Consider the following 22,467-nt stretch of genomic DNA (forward strand, 5'->3'; position numbering starts at 1 on the left):
TTTGAGTTCACTCTGGCAGGGCATGGAGACTTTTTCTCCTAACCATCTCGCAGGATGGGGCACAAGCTGAGATGAAGTGACCTGCACTCACGGGAAGGTCCTATGCTATAAAAATGTCAGCTCATAGACAGGCAAAATTCATTTTACCTTATGAGTATTATTGTGAAATCCTTTGGAGCAGCATGAAAGACATTGCCTGAGAAGTTATAACCTGGTTTATTAAGCACCTGGTTTATTAAGTCAGGGGTGTTTGGGTTTTTTACTGAATTATGAACTGGACTAGATTTCCAGATGCTCTCATTCTTGCACAAATCAAGCTATGTGCTTTCATTGACTGTAGAGTTTTATATTAAAACGTCAAAAAAGGCACTGAAAAAAGTTTGTTGCATATTTATTGATACTGTACATATAAATGCCTTAGTTTTATGTAAGAGAAATTGTAAAAATCATGGTATAAAGTTTAGATCTATTATACTTAATGGCTATTTCTTTTAGAAACCAGTTTTGATACCTTCTGGGAATGAAGTTTATAACAGCTCTTTAAAACATAGTTTGTATCTTAAAGCAAAAAATAAAAGCATTTGATTCATATTTATTTCTGAGTCTGTCTTTAATAAATACCCAGCAAGTGGTCATATTTACAACTGGAAAGGGAAGACATTTACCTGGGCCAAAGTGGCTGAAGTGTGCTCCGCGTTGCATGTTATATATGTTCTTTCAGATGTGTGAGAGGTTTTTTCTATATAAGCTATTAATCACATACACACTACACACACAGAAAGTTATAAATCCTAACAGTTCAAGAACAGTGAACTTAAACCCTATTCATAAGGGCTTTAGTTAGAGAATTTTGCTCCAGTAGCATATGGTTGAGTACTAGGACTGTAATTTTCAATTCCACGCGGATTTAATGTTTCTTCTCTCGATGTAGCTGAATCTCACCTTCATTTTTAAGGATGCCTGACTCCCACTGACAAGACTTTCCACCCCCAAAAATATAACAATCAAGGCATCCCAGAGATGACATACCTTGCATTAGAATGAAAACCTCCCACTCAATTGCCTCCTGCTCAGCAACACTAAGTTTATTTAGTAAAACCTATCGCGTTTTGAGTTTTCTTTAGAATTTCAGAGCATTGGAGCAGAACAGCATTTTCGATTCAGAAAATAAGACTTTTTGTGGATTAACTCAATTCCTAAGTCTTGCAATAGGATCTATTTGACCAACCCCACAAATTGCTATTTCTCTAGAAGCACCAAAGGGAAAAAATAATTCTGTTTTCTACAGTAGTGAATTTTGTTCATGGGCATCAGCTAGAACTACAGAGGCGGCTCCACCTGCAGTCTGCATGTCAGGTATCAGTCTGGCTCCTTCTGAAGTCTAACAGAGATGGGTCAACTCTCAGGTGCCATCTCTCTTTCTCTGTTAATTCCATTGAGCTTAGAAACTTCTCAGTGCAGGGAATCACAGCCTGAACTCCATTTTTGAGCTGGACAAGGGTCCATTTGGGTGGGCAGCTCCATTAGTAGACCCCAGAACTAACAGCTCAGCAACCAGAATAGAGCCTGCATGGCTGTTCTTCAGCAACCAGCACAAAGATTGCAGGTTTCCCTCTTCTCCCCCTGCCTTATTTGATGAGAATCAACTCTCTAGTTAAATATGAGAGCACTGTCCTATATGCCAGGAGGGGAAGAGGTTAATAATTCCCTCCTGATGGTCCAGACAGTTGATTACCACAAAGGTACACAAACATCTCCCTGAGTTTTGAGTTGATCTTTGCAGACAAGATATAGAGGCACATTTCAGCGTGCAAAGTGGAAGAGATCTATTAAGACGTCATCAAGCAAACAGCTGCCAGGGCATGGTTAGCTGTGAAATCACAGAAAACAGATGTTTGACACTTCCCTTCTCTCATCAGTGCCTGAAAGCAAAGGATGAAAACCAACACGCTTTCAAAGAGATAGTGAGCAGCAAGCGCTGCCCTTGCCCCAGCCCTTCAGCAAGATGACTTCACTTTTTGAAGAACAGGAAGTGGGACATCTGCCTGTAAATCAGGGGAATCTCTAGAACAAAAACAAGGAGATATGAAACAACTTTTTGCTATAGCAGTGAGATTGTTCCTCTTTGCTATCAAATTATCTGGTGAGAAGGTAGGAAAGACATTACAGCATGTGGAAAACTCCAGTATCTGTGTACAAACCTCTTGGTCCACTGAAACTAGACGGTCCCGAGGATTCTGCTATCACAACCTTATGTATGGTGGCATCTCATCAGTTTACCTTCTTTAATAGAACAGGTGAGGTAAAGAGGACTGAAAAGGACCTTTTCTTTACCCATCAGCTAAAGCTAATTCTGACATAGGCTAAAAGTATAGGTCTGATCTCCTGTATATCACATCATTACCAACCCTCTACAGTCATAAACTAGACTTTGATGCTTATTCATTAGGCATGTTCTGTTGCACAAATCTGCTATTCCTTACCCCACCATCTAAATTATAATCTCATTTCCAAAAAGGTGTTGATGCACCCATTCAAAGCCAAGAGCATAACCACAAACCATTTATTTTGCAAGCATAGTTTACTATGGGAGTCTTTTCTTGCCTCAGCAGGGCACCATCAGGTTATGCTTTTAGGCTGTAATTGTAGTAATGACAGAGTTCTTTAAATGGTTTTACTTCATTTATTCTTGTGGAAAGCTCCCAAGACACAGGTGAGCAAAGCCCCTCTATTTTTAGGGCAACTACACTGGATAAAGAAGAAGGCTGCCACAGGGGATTTTAATGTCACTTCTTCCCAGAAAAGTCTTACTGCATCACAGGGTGGATCTCCTACATGATAACATTAACTACCATGCTATACCAGCATCCGCTCTATAATTTCTGGAAAATCCCAGAGGAAGGCACGCACACCATGAGCTCGGCTGTGGTGAGTCAGCTGTGACAGCAGTGCCACCGATGCCCCGCAGACAGGCAGCAGGGGCTGCTTCACCTGCCCTCTGCTCACCTGTATTTTCTGTAACCACGTCAGGTCACCGCACACCCAGAGCAAGGGAAACGGGACACCAGGCATGTGCCTGGGCCACCCCAAGTCCAGCAGTTGTGAGCTACATCATTTCTCCACCCTCCATTTAAGCATGTACATTGGCAGGACACAATGCTAAAATTGTTTTGATTTCATAATCAATGGCTTTATGCCCATATTCTGGTAGGCTAAGAAGCTCGCTAATAACTTCCCAAGTTGGGGCTGTGGCACCTCTCTGCTCTCCAACCCCTTTACTATCCCTACAGAAGGATCTGCAACCCCAACTCCGAAGGTTCCAAAGGCTCCTCTGCTCCCACACAGAACACCTTTCCCTTTGCAGTAAAGAATTCAAATTACACTATTCTGCTGTCATCATACATTTAGGCCTGTCTTATATGGTGGAAACAAAACAAGACTCATTCATTTAGGTTTATGTTTACACAGCTTAGAAGCACAGAAGACTAAAAACATCAACTCATGCTTCACAAAACACTCATCTAGCCCTCTGAAGGGCTCCCATAGCCTTTATTGGCCTCTCCAGCATCTGGAGCATCCAGTCACCACTCCAGCATCTGGGAATATCACACCTTCAGTGACTTTCCCAGATTGTGAGCAAGCAACTCTCTGCAACTCAGAGGCAAAAAATGCCAGAATACTTTAATCTATTACAAGTATAGTACCAGCAGTGGACAGTGCATTCAGCTCAGGATTCATCTACAAAAGAACCACTTTGGCAAAATAACAGGTTGGTGTGAGGAGACGGCAGCTTCAATGGAAGTTCTTGCGAAAGGTTTTTCCACTCAAAAATGAGATTTGTTTCCAACATCCCTGGGAACAGACAGGGTCATAACGCTGCTTCCTCTGGCACAGTCATCCCTTTCTAAAGGCCTGACCGCACTCCAGATGGGCTCTAAGAGCCCCCGACCCTTCCTCCACAAGCTATGCCCCTGGAAAGGGATTTATCTGGGCTGGAGCTTTCTACATGACAGGAATCACAGGAGTCAAGAGCATCACTAAGTCTACAAGCAACTGGAAAGCACCCATTGGAGCAAGGTCCAGGAGGGAACCATTTCACAGCCTGGTCTCATCTCCCCCCTGGTCTCCAGGGAAAGAAGCTCATGCCAAGAGAGCTGGGTGCTCTGCCCAGGCTTCGAGAGGTACATTGGGTGCACCATGTCTCCATGTGCCAAGGGGTCCAGACAGAGCCAACACCTCCCAACAGACACGTTTGCTCCAATACAAGTCATGCTGCAAGTCAGTAACCCAGACAGAGCATTCTCCCAATAAATCAAAGGCTGAAGAGACCCTTAAAGACATATGGCACATCCTAAAATATCAGACCAACAGTGTGTTGAGGCCAGTTCTTGAACAACAGTGGTAGAAGATGCTGTTCAGAGAGAACACAGGGTTGTTTCTTTTCCCTCCTACCCTGTTGCATCCACACTCACGTCTGTCATAGCAATGGTTTCAGAGGATACATCCACACTTAATTCCCTTTAGTATTAAACTCACAAGTAAGAGCTCCATTAACAGATTAACCACTTTTTAAACTATTCAGTATTATTTGTTCGGTTTCCTGTGGCAGATCTCTTAAATTCTTTACTCTCTGTGAAAGAGCACTCTTACCTGTTCCAACCCAATGATGAGATCAGCCCTTGAGCCTGGGGCTGTGACACTCACCTGGACCACAGGAGACACAAGATCAGTCTAGTCCAGGGCAGGTTGAAGTTCTTGGCTGAAGCTTTGGAACATGACAGTTGTGTGTCAGCATTCATGTTTCCCGTTGTTCATCATTCAGCAACCTGTACCACATGAAAGAAACCTCATCAGAAGACACAATCACACCCTATCTCCCTTGCATACAAATACAATGGCCAGCCTGTGTATCTTATTGGGTACAAGACTGGTCCTTAAGCCACAGCAATTCGCACAGATTCTAATAACCCAGACTTGCTGCACCACATGAGGCCACTCTCCAGCAAGCAGAGATCCCCCTACTAGGGCCCTGTGTCAAAGGGGCTACTAGGACATCTTTCATCAAAGAGGTTATGAGTAAGTGTAAGCATCAGACTCCAATTTAGAGAAAGCTCCTGACTTCCTACCAGCTGAAGGCACATTTCCTTCCTTCCTTCCTTTCTTCCTTCCCTTCCTCCAGCTCCTCTCTGCTGGGAAGAGCCACCGGGCTTCTTATGGGGAGTGGCTGAGGGACCTGGGGGGTTCAGCTGGAGAACAGGAGCTGAGGGGAGACTTCAACGGCCTCAAGTTGCGCCAGGGGAGGTTGAGGTTGGATGTGGGGAACAATTTCTTCCCCAAAGGGCTGTGGGGCATTGGAACAGGCTGCCCAGGGCAGTGCTGGAGTCACCATCCCTGAAGCGGGTTAAAAGATGCAGAGATGAGGTTCTTATGGACATGGTTTAAAGGTGGACTGGGCAGTGTGAGGTTAATGGTAGGACTCAACAGTTTCAAAGTTTTTTTCCAACCTAAACAATTCTATGATTCTACAATTTACTGCTTACATCAGAGAAAATATTATTTGCGATTTCCTTTGTTTTCTGTCTTTACAGCTTTTCCTTTATGTAGCCAAGGACTTAAATCAGCACCCTGTAATACAGCCAAACTACAGTGGTCTATACATGACAAATGGAATTAGTTATTAAGAAAAACTTCCAAACACCACTATGTGCTTTGATGTAGTCACCCAAAATATTACTTGTTTTCTTAGGAATAATTGATGTATTCCCAGAAAATCAAGATATTTTCTGGCTGTTTACTCATAGGAGGTACTGATTTATCTGGACTCAGTCTACATGAAAGAGTATACAAGGCTCATTAGTGTATTTATTGTTTTATCATTCCTGTGACATAGGGAAAGTCCACTTTTGCAAGTGGGGAACTGTGGAGACATTAAATGACTTGTCTGGAGTCACACAGGAAATTTGTGGTGGGCATAGAAAAGAGAATCAGACAGCTCTTCCAAGGTCCCCCACTATCCCATAACCTCTTCCCCGTCCCCGGCACCGTGTGGGGGATCGTTGGTCAGGGGGTAGTGAGGTTCCCCACCCCTGTAGCTGATCTCAGAGAGACAGTGGATCTCCCCCTCCTACACAACCTGAGTCAGAGGTGGTCACCGCTGTCACCCTGCTCCGCAGCACCTCTGGCCACCAAAACGCATCACTTGAGTGAGAAACAGAAGCAGGAGCCATGGGCAGCACAGAGCTTGGACCTTCACTTGAGTTCCTTGATAGTCATCAGCAGTGGAAACATACTTGGAGATGTGGGAAATCTCCAGTCCAGCTTCCAGGATGGGGCTGGGACAAGCTGGCTCTGCAGAACACGTGGTCTTTAGAACAAATACCCCTGGGACTGTCTGTTGCCACTGCCACACTGTGCTGGGGGAATACGCTGCACTTGGGAAAGATGTTGTGCATCTCCCAGTTCTTGGCTGTCTCCACAGGGAGACTGGAGAGAATTTTGGCACCTTTCCTCTCTGGGGGGAAGGAATCCACTGCAGTAGAGGGGAAAGAACAAAAAAAAAAATTTCAAAAGCAAATTTTTCTGCCTGCTGAATTCTCAGTCTAGAGGGTTTACTTTGAATCAATATGGGCTGTCTCTGCTCTAGGATTAAAGTTACTGATTCAGTCCTTGATTACTGTCATCCATCTTTGTTTCTGGACTTATTATCATCCGTGCAGGGCAAAAGTCTGTAATTATGGACACCAATTTATGATCTTACTCCATAGTCACCATCAAGGAAACCGTCAGCATACTGACTGGCTACAAAGTCTTTGGGCCAGCTCGAGTTAACTGGGAACAGAACTGCTCAGGAGGCTCCAGGTAGGGGCAGGTGGAGCTGGGCGGCCACCCAGGACCCCCAGCCTTGCAGAGGTCAGAGCTTCCCTGGCATTTCCCCCAGGCTCCCACAAAACCACTGGAGCAGCAATAAATCCCACTTTCAGTTTCTTAGAGTAATAAATATCTGTCCTAGCTTCAAGATTTGTTGGGATGCAAGTCAACTACTAAGAAGCATTTATTATCTAGCAAAATGGCTTGGATTTACTTTTAGTAATCCACATTTTCTCCTGGTTCTGCATCACCGGTCCCTGGTGCTGAGCTGAGAGGCATCAGACCACGCTGCTGTGCCATGGCCAGGCCTCCCAGGAGAAAACTACTGGCACGAACCATCTTAATTAACTGTTGTAACAAGTAGGAGAGGTGCGTGCCAGCGAATAATTACCAAGGGCTGTTCAGGAAAGCCCTGTGAAGTCCCTTAAATAACATTCCCATGAGTATGATGAGGGACTGCACATCAGCCGCCCTTACCCGGACAGGACAGAGCCTGCACGGCCACCGCACAGAGAAGCCCAAATCCTCTCCTGGATCTCCTGTGATCCCACTGGTGTTGGAGGAGGTTTTCACATGGATGCAGACAACTTCATGTCACCCATAGCTGCCCTCACCCGGCTCGGTGGGAAATGTGAACTCCAGCTCTTGCTGCTCTGTCCTGAGCATCCAGATACCCCAACCGAGGAAAATGTGGTGGTTTTGAGACAGTATTTACTCCTGGCTGGACTTGCCCTGGGTATGATCTCAAGGCATGACTAGGTTAGGCCCTTGGACCCATTAATTAGACACAGCTTATATGACAAGAAATGTAGACATGTGGCAAAAAATCTCCTCTTGTAAGTGAAGACTTGGCACCTTCTGCACTCAAGAGATTTGGAAGACCAGCTGAATTAGCGTTGCAGTATGAATTTTTACACAGTTTTGATTTAGCAGCAATTTGGGATTTATTGAGGCAGATCAAATTTTAATATATCGTTTTTAATAACTCTTAATCAACAGCTGATTAATCAAGTGATTTAAAGCAATTCCGTGGTATTTGTCTGGCAGGACAGACTCACCTCCTGTCCCCTAGGAGTTTTATGCAGACTATGCTCTGAATTTTCCAAATGATGTCTTTTTTTTGTTTTTTTATAGGAAGCTTCAGGATTAACTGTCTGAAGTATATTTTCCCTTGGTGATCTTCTTTCATTTGCCCAGCCTCTCAAAATAGAAACTACTTGAACAACGTCTACCAGAGACATAAATCCTGCACGCATTCAGTATAATATGGAGGTTGTTATTCTTTTGGGAGTTTTGGATGTTGGACTGAAAGTCTATTTTGGGGAAGACTTGCATCAGAACAGTGTCTAACGCAGTGAGCAAAGCCTGGGGGACTGGTGGCTCTGGGCCATGCAAAAAGCTGAGCTTGAGCATCTGCCCTGACTGTTGCACCACTGGCAGCTGGGGGAGATGCAAGATGGACCAACAGCAAAGATCTGTCCACCGAACGCTGCTCTGAGGAGAACATTAAACAGTTAAAATTATGTGCAAAAAGTGGCAGGTGACCGAAGGCTCAGCAGAGCACTGACCATGCTGCAAGAGACATGAGGACGCGGGAAAGATTCCCATTTTCCATCTGGTTTTAGCCTAAAATGACCAAGTCCTCATGCACAAAGTTATACAAGACCTCTCCCTGAGCAGCTCCCTCTTATCAATTTTGTTCTCAAATGGGTTTTTTAAAGGCCAAAATATTTCTAGGTAGACATTTGGGTTTTGACTCGGAGTGACTAAATAAACAAAGCATGTTGAGTAAACTCATGAAAACAAGGACATGAAAACTTTGGGGCCCTATCTGTCCATCTCCTGTGCAAAGACAGAATCCCTGCACTTACCCCGGGGGTAGACATCACCAGGACTTCTCATCCAGGACCCCAGCACATCCTTTTAAATCTTTTCCTTTCCCCAAACAATCTTAAGCAAAATTAAGGACTTGTTCATTAATGTTAAAGCCAAGGTAACTATGCAAAGGGCTGGGTTGAACATGGCAAAAGAGGAGGAGAGATGCATGGAAACGGGTGGGAGAAATGGGGCAGCCCGTGGGCAGGAGCTGGGAGCACAGAGATTAAACCTGCTTCCAGTCTACAAAATAAACACGTGGCAAAACCAGGAGCTGAATCTGAGCTCACACTTCTCCTTCCACACCATTGTCCCTGAGCAAACTGGGATTTTTGCTTTGGTGTGTTTGTCTTTGAGGTTTCTTGGGGTTCTCCTTTTTGTTCCTTGAGACGGGCAACTTCAGTCAGCTAAAAACAAGCAGTCAGCAATCACATCAGACTCTCAAAATACAGCCTGACCCCTGTGACACCTCTCCTCATGTAACTGAATTGTGGAACGGGTAGAAAACCCAGGTCCTGGGATTTCCCATCGACTGAGATGCAAGAGTCTCTGGCCAGCCGAGCAGTGCTGGCCCCTCACACCAGGCATGGACCTGCGGTCGAGTCCTGGTTTTCCCATCTCTGGTGGCAGAAATGGCTGGATGCTGGTCAATCCCACATCTGGAATTACAGAACAGCTGGATCACAGTGAATTCTGCAGCTGAAATTACAGAACAGCTATTTCTCCCGGGAAGTTACATCTGAATCTCCCCAACATGCTCAGGGCAGGTTCTGTGTTGGTTTAGTTCAAGCCTGACATTTTGGAGTTTGAGGCTTGGGAAAACGTGGTGTTCACAAATAGAGACTGAAAACCTTGCCGTGCTGGCGTTCAGGAATCCCACGTCCTTTCCCCACCTCTAAAAATACTACAGAATCTCCATCTGTAGCTCACAGAGTTTGCTTGTCCCCTTTCAAACTCAACTTTTAAAAACCCAGGGAAAAAAAAACCCTAAAATATCTACTTCTTTCTGTATTTACTCCTCAGGTAAAAGTCCTCAGACCTTTGAAACATTCAGCCTTCAAACATGCAAAACTATTTAAGCAAGGATGGAATGATCAGTTGAACTCTTACAAAGATTTCTTCCTAAATGATGGGAACACTGAGAGACTTGTGGACCTAAAGCCCTGGTTTACCACATTCGAAAACAGAACTTGCACCCCAGGGCAATTTCTGACATTTGGGTTTTCTACCTTAAAGCGGGATGAAAACTGAAAATATAGAAGTTCACTGAATAAATATACCCAAGAATTTTTTATGTGAAAGAGGTGAAACTAAAGTTTCTGTAATTTCTAAAAAAATCTATTTCTTTTCCAATGTTGATGTTTCAAAATGCCTCCCCAAAAATATTTCCTTATCATAAAGCCAAGAGTTTTACTCTAAACCATGATTCTCCCATGAAAATACCCCATTCAATATATCATAATCTTATTAGGATTATAGTTCTAGGTGAAAAGGTTTTATTCAGCCTAGAGTTCAACATTTGATCCTGAACCCTAGTTAATTGCTTTATTTTAATAAACATTTTCAAACTGCTGCACAGAAGCACCTAAAATGCCACAGAGAAATAATATTTATAACTAATTTAGTACCCTTCAAGTGTGTCAGTATTTTTGGCACCCAGTTGGTAGCCAGTTCATACTAAATGACAACAAACAAATACTGCAGACCTTGAAGGAAAAGGTATTACACTGTGGAGAAGGTACTTGTTGGCTTTATACATACTACTTTCTGCATACTTTTGCCACTGATAAGAAGCCAGAAAATGACTCACATTATTAGTCAGAGGAAAAAGCTTACAACTGAGAGCCCCGAATGTATAACAGAATGAAATGAGATAATAAGAATTGGGAGATACATCAGCAAACAAATAATAGTAATAAAAACTTAAACGAGCCACAAAACAAAGCAAAACAAAAAAAGCAACACCACCACCACCCACAGAAAACCCTGTAGAGACACCTTTGGAAAGGCAAAGGTGAATGGGCAAAGCCACCCACAGAATTACCTGTTTTCTCTTTCTGCTTGTTTTGCATTCAGCAACATGCCAACTCACAATTGTAAATACGCCTCAGGTTGAAGTTTTGGTTAAAAGAATGAGGCAAGCACAGCCAAAACATTCAAAACCTGACAATTGGATTGATACGGCCATTGTCAATAATTTGCTGAGGTTGGAAAAGTTGGGAGCATTTTCTCCCACTTTTTGAATAGCAATATTAACAGCTGCTTTGCCCTTTAACAAATGACATCTCCAGCAGCCTGCTGACCTGTGGGACCACCAAGTGTCACAGCCATTCATTAATTTTTTTACTGTCTTCATTTGAAGCCTGCAAGACAGAGCCGATCCCAGGGCCGAAGCCTCTACACAGCCACAAATAATTCCCTTGTCTCATGTTGCATTTCCCAAACCTAATTGCCTTCAGCTTGCAAAGGACATGTCTCTCATTTCACTATTCCTGCCTGAATTCTGTTTGCTTAGTGTGCTGCTGTGAGATGTTTCTGTGGAAGCCATGCTGTAGGAAGAGGGCCCTTAGGGAAAATATGGGAAGTCTGGGGTTTTTTTTGCTATTTCCTTTCATCTTCATCTTATCTCATCAACGAAATGGAGCGGGATGGTGTATTTAAAGTGCATGAAGATAAGAAAACAACTCTCAGCTGGTTTTCATCAGTGGGTTTGCCTGCACACAGGAACGTGGCAGACTCCTCCAGCCACTGATGGGAGTCCCAGAGAGTCAGAACATTCCAGGGAATTCCTGCACTGGAATTTCTCCAACAGAGAGGAGCGGTGGGGTGTCCCGGCCGGGCAGAACGTCAGCCCAGCACGAGGCAGTGGCAGCGCTGAGCTGAAACCACGCGGGCAGCAGACAAGGACAGTGTCGTCGCAGACCGCTGCTTTAAAAAGAGGAGTTTCAGGAACAACACAAAAAATTCATGACATTGCAGATTTGGCTCATAACCTTAAGCAGAGACCAGACATGAACTGTTTCTATTTTTTTTCTCCTCTTTCAGTGAAAGCCAAGACTAAGACGCTTAGTACAGGATCTGAACCTGGCCTGAAGAGGACACGTATCCCACCACCTGCCCCATCGCTGGGCTTGGTGTAGGTCCAGCACAGAGAATTGGAGACACGGGGCTGTGAGCAGCCCTGGACACACACTCAGCTTGTGTTTGTTCCTACAGCTTCAGCCCAAGAAGAGACACAACATCACAGAGTTTTCCATTGAGTTAAATGCTACAATAAAAAACAAAGAGCTGATTAACCTTAAGACCTTGAGATACCAACCCATGACTTAAGATTCTACCAGTGCTACATGTCAAGCCTGTGGCACTCCTATAAACATCTGGTTTCAAGTAGCTAAACATCCAACCCTTGCTTACCTTTAGCCACATTTACAGGGCCTGGTGAGCTCCTTCACGAATTGCCAGTGACTTATTCACAGCCTAAGAAGTCAAAAAGGTAAGAAACAACAAAATCAGAAGCAAAGCAGATGGTCACAGAGCTAATCCACACCAAAGCTGGATTAGCAATGAGGGCTCATAACTTGCAGGTTCAGTTTCCGGTGACACTTTCCAGTTCTTCAACATTTATAATACCCCTTGTGCTGCCTTTCTGCAGCTGGTCCTGAACTCCGCCATCCTCAGCAGTGAGCTGTACTTCCTAAACGTAATGACTGTCATGAAAAAGTAGTGCAAAAGCCTCCCAAGAAGATCTGATAGAGATGAGTGGGGGCGAGCAGCTTTGACCAGCTTCAGGAAGCTTTATTGCTTCAGGAACATTGCAAAATATGAGCAGCTTTGGCCTAGAGCAAAGAGGCAGGGAGTAGGGAAACCACATGGACACAAGACAGTCCATAAAGCCAGTATCTCTCCCTCAGGAACGTGGAAAACAAACACAGATGTTTTCGTGGCTAGGAGAAGCCAAAACAACTTTCCAACATCCCTTCCAGAACAGTTTAAAACACTGTATTAAATGAGTGACGCAAACACTGACAGCGCTGAGAAGCAAAATGGAGGAACCTGGCTGTGGTTTGGGTCTAAAAGGAACAAAGAGAGACAAACAGAAGATTCACTCCCTACTGTCCCCCTTGGACATCAACTGCTAGTTCAAAATCTTTCCAGAACAACACTGAGTCTACCAAAAGACTGGTGAGTACTTCTCAATGTCATAGTGTTTGTGCCTTTGGGACTGCTAAAGGATGCCAGAGCCAGAACCACCTGCTCTCCTGTCCCCCAGTTCTACTGAGCAGCTCCATGTCAGACACAGAACAATGTTTTCAAGGAACTGAGTACGTGGTCAGTTCCATCTAATTCTTAGGGAGGTTGGACTGGGTTCAATCTCCCAACTGTGGAGTTCAGGTTTCCCAAGAAAGCCAACCAAAAGAAACGTGGTCTTCTGTTGCACAAAGATATAAACCCTTCTCAGATATCAAATTGTCTTGCATTGCCTATGGATGACATCAACTGATCAGCAGAGGTAGTTCTTATCTTTGGTCAGAGACCAGAGCGATGAATGATGCCCAGTTTGTCCTCCATGAATTCCAAGAAGAGATTAGTTTTCCCTCAAGTGTTCCATAAAAACTAGAGGGGAGTAGGTGACCCAATGTTCTAATTGCTGAGAAACGTAATGCAATTAAAACACCAGGAAAATCAGTCGCTTTCCCTCTTGATACAAAGGTCTCGCATAGTTTCAAAAGGACCACTTTGCACTGCCAGCTGCTGAGTATTCCCCTGCAGAACCAACGTACGTTATTTCAGACACACACCTGCCTGCTTCAAAACCAACCAAACAAAAAGATAGCATAATTTATGCATTCCTTATTTAAATGACCCCACTATAAATACTACTGTGTAGGTAGCAGCAAGCACACCCTGCCCCGTGGGCCATCCTGTTTCCTCAACAGTGTAAACTAATGCAGCCAAATTACACACGGAAATTTTAAAATGAAACATTCTCTATTCAACAGGACAATATTTGCAGTTAATAGACTACACGGCCTCTCCCTTCCTGTTGCAAATGGGATCCCACACGGGGATTAATTGTTCCTCAGAAATAGTACAACCAGTTGCAGAGTTATTGGCACTGCTCCTTTCTCATCACAAACAGGGAACTCTTGACATAGACTGAGTCACCTTCCTAGTAGTTCTTTTCAAGTCTATACTTATTGGCTTCCAGGTGAGTGAACCTCTGATTTTCAGCTAACATAACTTTGGTTTCTCCAGTTTCGGCCAAATCAAGTAGCCTGCAGAGATGGAAAACAGCTGGCTGTAATTTAGTGCCAGCCTCACCCCACACGGATGAGCAAAGCTCATCAGGGCACAGCAAAACAAATCTATTTGCCTCATTAACAAAAAATGCTATTTGTTTTCATATTCTTTGGAATTCAGCAGTATTATTCAGCATTTAAGAATAAGAATACTAAAACCAGAAACAGTATAAAAAGGGAAAGGGACCTGGGGGTCCTGGTGGACAGCAGGGTGACCATGAGCCAGCACTGGGCCCTTGTGGCCAGGAAGGCCAATGGTACCTGGGGTGGGTCAGAAGGGGGTGGTCAGTAGGTCAGAGAGGTTCTCCTGCCCCTCTGCTCTGCCCTGGGGAGACCACACCAGGAATATTGTGTCCAGTTGTGGCCCCTCAGTTCCAGCAGGGCAGGAAACTGCTGGAGAGAGTCCAGCGCAGCCACCAAGATGCTGAAGGGAGTGGAGCATCTCCCGTGTGAGGAAAGGCTGAGGGAGCTGGGGCTCTGGAGCTGGACAAGAGGAGACTGAGGGGTGACTCATTCCTGGGGATCAATATGGAAAGGGGGAGAGTCAGGAGGATGGAGCCAGGCTCTTCTCAGTGACAACCAGTGATAGGACAAGGGGCAATGGGTTCAAACTGGAACACAGGAGGTTCCACTTAAATTTGAGAAGAAACTTCTTCCCGGTGAGGGTGGCAGAGCCTGGCCCAGGCTGCCCAGGGAGGTTGTGGAGTCTCCTTCTCTGCAGACATTCCAACCCGCCTGGACACCTTCCTGTGTAACCTCATCTGGGTGTTCCTGTTCCATGGGGGGATTGCACTGGATGAGCTTTCCAGGTCCCTTCCAATCCCTGACATTCTGTAATCCTGTGATAAAGAGCAAAATCAGATCACTGGTTGAAGTGACATTAATTTTTTAGCACAAAATCTCCTTTCTGAGAACATGTCTGTTAAGTTATTTTCTGGCCTGTCTGTCCATTTTGGATACGGGTTTACAAGGAGGGCAGTGGCAAAATGCCACAGCTGAAGCAGCAGCACCATCCTGGTGCCTGACCTGGAGCTGGGCTCCACACTTCTCAGATATAAAGCAGGTCAGGCCAAAAACTATTTTAAAAGTAGCACATTCACAATGAAGAAGGCATAACTTCACTACTTACATTCTTTTTCCAGATGCAAAATGGTGGTTTTGCTCACATCCCAGCAAGACTTGGCTTTGTCCAAAAGGAAGGAAACCAGAGTCAAACAAAAGGAAGGAATAAGAGGGTGAAACAGGGTTTCAGTGGTGCATTGAGCTGCCTGATTGCTAAAAACACTCACCTGAGCAGAATCAGACCAGGGACTGATATCTAAACCAAGTCTGAACCCAAATATCACACAGTTGTGCGTATCCTGTTCATAAAAGGATGGACAGATGGATATACTTTTGCTCAGTGACTTATGCCCCAGCTTTATACAAGATAGATATTCCAAACAGCACCTTGCAGCAACTTCAGTGCCCTTTTAGGTCTCCAGATCAATTGCACTGAAACTAAACACATGGAACATTTCCACCAGGGTCAAGTAAAAGCAGCTGTACAGTTGAAATTAGATCCAATAACCAATAAAGGATGTCTAGGGGGGCAGAGGATTTCTACCCTATATATACCTTTGAGTTTAACACCAGATACTCTGTGGCACACATTTCACCTTAAATTCAGTGCCAAAGGCACATTTTATTTTCCTAAAGCTATTCATTACACTTGCATAAATTTAAATACCTTACAATGATATAATGGTGGACTAAACAAATTAGCAGTTAAACTGTATAGTATTATATGTTAGAGCTTTAATTTTTCCCGGCTTACTAAAAATCTGCACTATGCTTTTAAAGGGGTAAAGATTTTCAATGGCAGATGGAAAAACTGAAACAATTCTATAATCTCTTAAAAGTTATTGGATTTTGAAAATCCAATGGATTAAGTGCTGATTTAGAATTGTTTTCCTTGTCTGACTTTTGTTACTTTTAAATCTTGCAGCTATTAATTCCATCATGCCAGAGAACTTCAAAGAAATCTCATTTTCTTCTGTGAAAATTTATATGTAGTAGGTTTTCTTTAACAGAAACCAGGAAAATTGTGCATGCAGTAAGTGAAATTCATTCAAAAGGAGTCTCACACCCACCCCCTCCAGCTCATTGACTCAGTTCCTTGGGGCATTGCCCTGTGGCTGTTCCTCCCTGTACTGCTCATGGGCTTGAGCTCAGTTCTGCTTTGGCATAAAGACAAAAAATCACATTTCTCGTACTCCTTAGGGAACTTTTCCGTAATTAAATGAAAATAAGCACTAAATAACACAGCATGTGTCTTGTATCAGTTCTTTTATCATAAAGACAGCTGTTCCTGTTTCAGTCCTGCACTAAAAATGAAGCCAAGCTCCAGTCAGTTATTGTTCTCTAAATGAATTACAAATACCAACAGATGTCAATGAAAAGCTTTACGGAACTTTCCTTGGGGTCGCCTTTGTGAACAGCTTCTGGGAGGAATTCAGACGTGAGATCAGCAGCACCAGGAATCCTCGCATCAGATGAATCACTGCATAGTTCTGGTTGGAAAAGACCTTTATGATGACCAAGTCCAAGCGTTAACCCAACACTGCCCAGCTGACCACCACCCGATGTCCCTTAGAACCTCATCTCCGTCTGTCCAGCAGCACCAGGGATGGTGACTCCAGCACTGCCCTGGGCAGCCTGTTCCAATGCCCCACAGCCCTTTGGGGAAGAAATTGTTCCCCACATCCAACCTCAACCTCCCCTGGCGCAACTTGAGGCCGTTTCCTCTGCTCCTGGCGCTTGTTCATGGGGAGCAGAGCCCGACCCCCCTGGCTCCAAGCTCCTTTCAGGCAGAGATCAGAAGGTCTCCCCTCAGCTCCTGTTCTCCAGCTGAACCCCCCAGGTCCCTCAGCTGCTCCCCATAAGAAGCCCGGTGGCTCTTCCCAGCAGAGAGGAGCTGGAGGAAGGAAGGACAGACATGTGCCTTCAGCTGGTAGGAAGCCAGGAGCACGAATGGAGAAGCTCACACTGGCGGGAGAGCTGACTATGTTGTAATCAGAGCGCTGCCTTGTCTCAGTGACATCCATACCCAGTGGCATAATTTCCACATTCTTTTCAAATCAAGCAGTGACTTAGATCCCCAGGGTTGAGTCCGCAGGAGAAAGCTCATGGAAAACTTTAGGTTCTTGCCCATATGTAAAAAACCAGACTTGTTTAGAGAAAAGAGGTGGGAACCAGATAAGTATGCTCAAAGCAATGAGTGATAAAGAGAATATGCAGAGAGATTTGGAGATTCCCAACAGGAAAAGCAGAGGAAAATCTGATGGAAAATGATCCATTTAAAATGAGAACACTTTCTAGTGTGCCATTTAAATTATTTTCACATGATACATAATGCACCAAAGTGATATTCTCTGAAGTGATCAGTCAGAAATGGTAGGGAGAAACTATGGAACAACAGTATTTGTCAAGGTTTCAGTCTCCATATAGAATCAGGGTCATTATCAAAGGTGATGCAGGAACATGAAAACACTGAGAGGCTGCAAAATCAGTGCCTTCCAAACAACAATCATTAAAGACTGTGGCACTGGGCCAGAGCCACAGCCCCTCTCTGGAATAACCCCTTTCCACCCTCTGGGGCCAAGGAGCCCAAATTTCTGTATGGGATGGGAAGATCTGGTGGATTGTGGACCACACCCCACCCCACCCCAAGCCAGCCACTCCTACCCCCTTTGCCCTAACTGCATAAGCATCTGCACAGAACAAGCACCCCACCTTTGACGCAAAAGATGAATATACCATGGGAAAAGTCCATAGGGACTTGAACATAAGACCTATGAGGAGAGGCTGAGGGAGCTGGGGTTGTTTAGTCTAGAGAAGAGGAGGCTTAGAGGTGACCTCATCACTCTCTATAGCTACCTGAAGGGAAGTTATAGCCAGGTGGGGATTGGTCTCTTCTCCCAGGCAGTTAGCAATAGGACAAGGGGGCATGGGCTTAAACTCTACCAGGGGAAATTTAGGCTGGATATTAGAAAGAAATTCTTTACAGAGAGAGTGATCAGGCATTGGAATGGCCTGCCCAGGGAGGTAGTGGACTCGCCGTCCCTAGAGGTTTTTAAACTGAGATTGGACATGGCACTTAGTGCCATGATCTAGTAAACGGACTAGAGTTGGACCAAGGGTTGGACTCGATGATCTCTGAGGTCTCTTCCAACCCAGTCGATTCTGTGATTCTGTGAAAAGAGCAGGACAGATTGAGGACACCTCTGGCACTGTGAGTCCCCAGGTGACTTGTGCAGATGTCTCAGTAAAACCAAGATTTTCAGACCCATCTAGTGCCTTCATCCTCAAAACAGTGTGGCACTGATATCTGTCCTGACGCTGGAGGTGACAACAGCTTGCACCACCAGTATGATCAAACATCCATGCTACACAGAGCCTGGGAAGCCGGGGTTTGCAGGCTCAGGCCCACTGCTCTCTGGACTCCCCAGGCAGCAGGACATGAGCTGGTCCTTTCCCAAAGACAGATGCCAAAACATCAAACGTGCCCACTAGAGCTAGCAAGGGCCAGGCTCCTGAGCCGTCCACCAGACCAGTGAATGAAGTCCTTGAAGAAAACACCATCAAAGAGCTTCCAGTAAACACTGAATTAATAAGAACTTCCCAACAAAAATTACCAGTTTTCTTTCTCCTTCGCTCAAAATAACTGTGTGCTGTCTCTGGCATTTTGAATTAAGAATGTATGCATGAGCTGTTGGCCAAAGACCCCGCAGGTTTCCCATGAAAAAGTCCTGAGGGAAACACAATCCTGGGAGATGTAGGTGTGCTCCTGACACAGGAAGGTCATCTGGCCATGCTGACCACAGAACAAAGCTGGACAGCTGCAAATCTGATACACATCTAGGTCGTGGCATGACCTTATCTGCTCTCCCACTAATCCTTCCAGCCATGTGTTAGTTTTGGAGCCAAGGCAAGAAAGCTTTAGCAGTCATCCATCCGCTGCAATGTCTTTGAGTAATAAAAGCTGCAATTTCAGATGTCATAGAGCATCTAGACCCAGAGGTTTCCCCCAAGAATCTTAGGAAAGGAGGAAGCACAGAAAGATGGAAGTAATAATTCTTGTAATGGAGTCACCACTGTAACAAGATTACAAAACAAACCATCTGGTTCTTAACCTTTAATCCCAGCTGAAGGAAGGATGTTTGCCTGCAGCTGTGCATGTTCTGAGTCTGTGCTAAGGCCCCGCCACCCGGGAAGAGATGTGCCAAAAGATGCAGGGCTGGCCACTGCATCTTTATGGGGATGGAAACATGAGGAGACCAGAAAGGTCCCCAACCTTTGGTGTGATTCGTTCCCAGAATGGAGCCACCACCTTGCCTTGGCTTGGAAGCACCAGTTCAAAAGACTCAGAAGTATCCTGAACTTTCCAGGTGTTGTTTTTGCATACATGACAAGGCCAGGCAGCCACAGCTGCGTTGGCAAATCCTCTCAGACTGGGAAAACTCAAGTGTGTTCAACAGACACCAAGATTTGTAAAATAACTGATATTGGACCTGGTCCAAGGATTGACAAGGGGGTGAATTTCCCAGGCCTGCCAAGGCATGATGGCCAGCACGCAAGAGAGGAGATGCCCTGTCACCTCCCAAGCTCTGGGGAACACCAGGATGGTGGCACCTACCTTTTCACTGGTGTCCCCAGGAGGCATTGGCAGCAAAGGCACAAACATGCACTCAGGCTCCTTTCAACAATTGCAAGGGGACACTTTCTTCTGAATTCCAAACAGCTAATCTCAGTTTGGGCCTCGTGAGGCACTATCCAGCCATGTTTACACAGTTCTCCCCTAGATGTCAACATCACCTCTGATATTTCCACTGTTATTAGCTCTCTGAGTTCTCCCACCATTTGGTCACAAATGTCCACAGAGTTTCAAGGAAACTGAAGCATTTTAAGGCACTACTGCTGGAAACAACAACTTAGATGAATGCAGTTGCAACATTTTTCCAGGAGATCAGAGCAAACCGAAGTAGCATGTAGCATTTTCTGTTTTTCTAGTGCTAAAGACAGAGAGCACCCATTGCAAAAGCTAAAGAAAAGTCCTGGCCTTATAAGGTCAAGAATCCAATGTGCTCCAGCTGACCAAGGAATGCAAAAAAACATGGTGTTTTTCAGAATAAAATTTTAAAAGTGTTTAGGGAACCTGGATACTCAACTTCTTTCTGTCTCCCATGAAAATCCCAAGCAACCGCTGTTTCTGACTTACCCTTGGTTGCATACCAGCTCTCCTGGGGAAGAAGTGTCCTCCCAAGCAGGTCCATGCTCCTTGCACAGCTCAGCTGGTGATTTCACAGACTGTTGAGGCATCAGCCACATATTCACACCACGTTATTCTTGTGGGAACAGCAAGAACATCGCACAAGGAGTGGTTGGTCACTGGGAGGAAATGTCGGTCTTGGTACTGGGACAGCAGTCTTGGATACTAGTACCTGTTATCAAAAATGTATGGCATGGCTTACAGAGTCCCAGGTAGAGCCTTCTGTGCCTTCGGCTCTGGAATAATTATAGGAGAAAGATCGGAGTTTGGTTAATTGCCACTGGGATTCAAAGCAGGCAAAGCAGAACTTGCTCAAAGCTCCCGTTCCCTGACATCAAAATTGCGGCAGCTCCAAAGAGCTTCAAGACTTCATTTTGATTTTGCTAAATGTTTGTATCAAAATACGGATCGAAACAGAAGGCACCTTTCAGTAATGCCCGCAACTTCATGAAACACATTTGCTGAAGGGAGTGGTCCCTTGTACATCCTGCCAGGGAAAATTCTTGCAGCCCCCGGCCAGGAATGGGTTGTGGACATGAGCTATAATGTGAATAAAGGCTTACAGACCAGGACGGGTGCCAGCCACGCTTGTGGCCAGTGCTCTCACAGCAGCTGTACCTTGCCCCAGTCTGCAGGAAGGAAAGATGAGAAGTACCCAAAAGAGCCGTAAGGAGCAGCTGGCAGGGGTCAGAGTTGCAAAAGCTCCGAAGCAGAACCGCTCACTTCCCAAACGCATCTGCCAGGCTGGCGGCATGAAAATGGGAACCTGGCTGCAGAGCAGAGACCTGGCAAACTCAGAAATGCTGCAAAGAGAGGGGAGAGGTAAAGCTGAGCCACAGCCATCCTCACCACAATTGTCTCTGTGTGCTGCTAGGAGCTCCCAGGTAGAATAACATAATGTGGAGTGGGTTAGTCTGGCCAGGATTGAGCTCGGTTTTACTGGACTGATCCAACACGATTGAAATGTGGGAAACACGGTGCCCTCAGAGTTACCCACAGTAAAAGGACAGAGTCGTTACAGAGGGAGAGGTATGGCAGGAGGGGCAGCTTGGCCATCTTCAGCTAAGAGAAAGCGGATGGAGCTGGATGCTCTGCAGACTAAAGAAAATTAAATTAAGCCATCCTACAACACACAAAATCACTTTCTCAGCCCTGCAGGACAGGCTGCAGCAGTTTTGGAAGAGTTGCTAGCAAGAGGAAACTGCTAGGAAAAGGCTGAGTAAAACCACCCCCCACAGATAAACCATAGGTCAGATGTTTTAAGGCAGTGGCTTTCCAGCTGAGCTATGAAATGTCTCCAGGGATGGGGCATCCACCACCTCTCTGGCCAACCTGGGACAGGCTCTTACCACCCTCAGGGGCAACAATTTCTATATATTCTAGAGAGACAGAGCATCCAGTAGCAGAAACGAAGAGAGTTGTCTTTCCTTGGAGATATGTGTGTATATTACAGTAAACGGAAACAGCCTGAATCTCCATCCTTCAGTTTAACACCATCACCCCTAAAAGGTCTGTCCCCAATGAACAATAAGGAACTTAAAGGAAAAGCCCAGCATTTTGACAAATTGCCTACATAGGCACATGCAATCCCATGTAGATCTTACAAACTACAGTGCGAGAAATCCCACACTAGACAGGCAGAACAACCACTGGGCAGTCCCTAGGGCCAAAGAGATGTTCCTTACCAAAGTGAAGCTCTCCAGTTTCCATTATCTCTCTAAAGTAATTAAGCTGGACACAGATGCACTATGGGATTATTTTTTCCCACAGTACATTGCACTGGTGTAACTGGTGCTTGCCCTTGGTTTATGTGAGAGGAAGTTATTGAGATCAGACATGTGCCAGTCCCAAAAGTCCCTCTGTGTTTCTCACAAGCCATTGCCAAGCCCTCCTGCAGCTGCTCGAGACAAGGCAGCAATAGGAGCCCTCCAACCTCTGCATCTGCTCCGCTTCCTGCTGAGAGCTTCAATCAAAGGCTGATCCTTATCTCCGGGACACCTGGGAACAGACAGGCAAGGAACCCGTTGGGATTTCCTCTAGGGAAGAGCGGTGGGGATGGCTGGGAATGCAGGAGGTGGATTGCATGCAGCCCTGGAAATATTTAGGCTCATTCCT

At 45.2% G+C, this 22,467-nt stretch overlaps 1 long non-coding RNA gene across 1 annotated transcript in view; it reads right to left on the bottom strand.

The window, feature by feature from the left end:
* Nucleotides 1-22,467, bottom strand: part of LOC110358733 (uncharacterized) — a 139,447-nt gene that overhangs the window by 94,841 nt on the left and 22,139 nt on the right. The window contains exons 3-6 of the long non-coding RNA XR_010467218.1: nt 20,302-20,588; nt 15,172-16,594; nt 12,157-12,219; nt 4,705-4,826 (exon numbers count right to left, since the gene is read on the bottom strand). This is a non-coding gene — a long non-coding RNA (uncharacterized LOC110358733). The remainder of the gene's footprint in view (nt 1-4,704; nt 4,827-12,156; nt 12,220-15,171; nt 16,595-20,301; nt 20,589-22,467) is intronic.

This window comes from Columba livia, chromosome 19 (genome assembly GCF_036013475.1).
Source record: "Columba livia isolate bColLiv1 breed racing homer chromosome 19, bColLiv1.pat.W.v2, whole genome shotgun sequence".
NCBI classification, from domain to species: Eukaryota; Metazoa; Chordata; class Aves; order Columbiformes; family Columbidae; genus Columba; species Columba livia.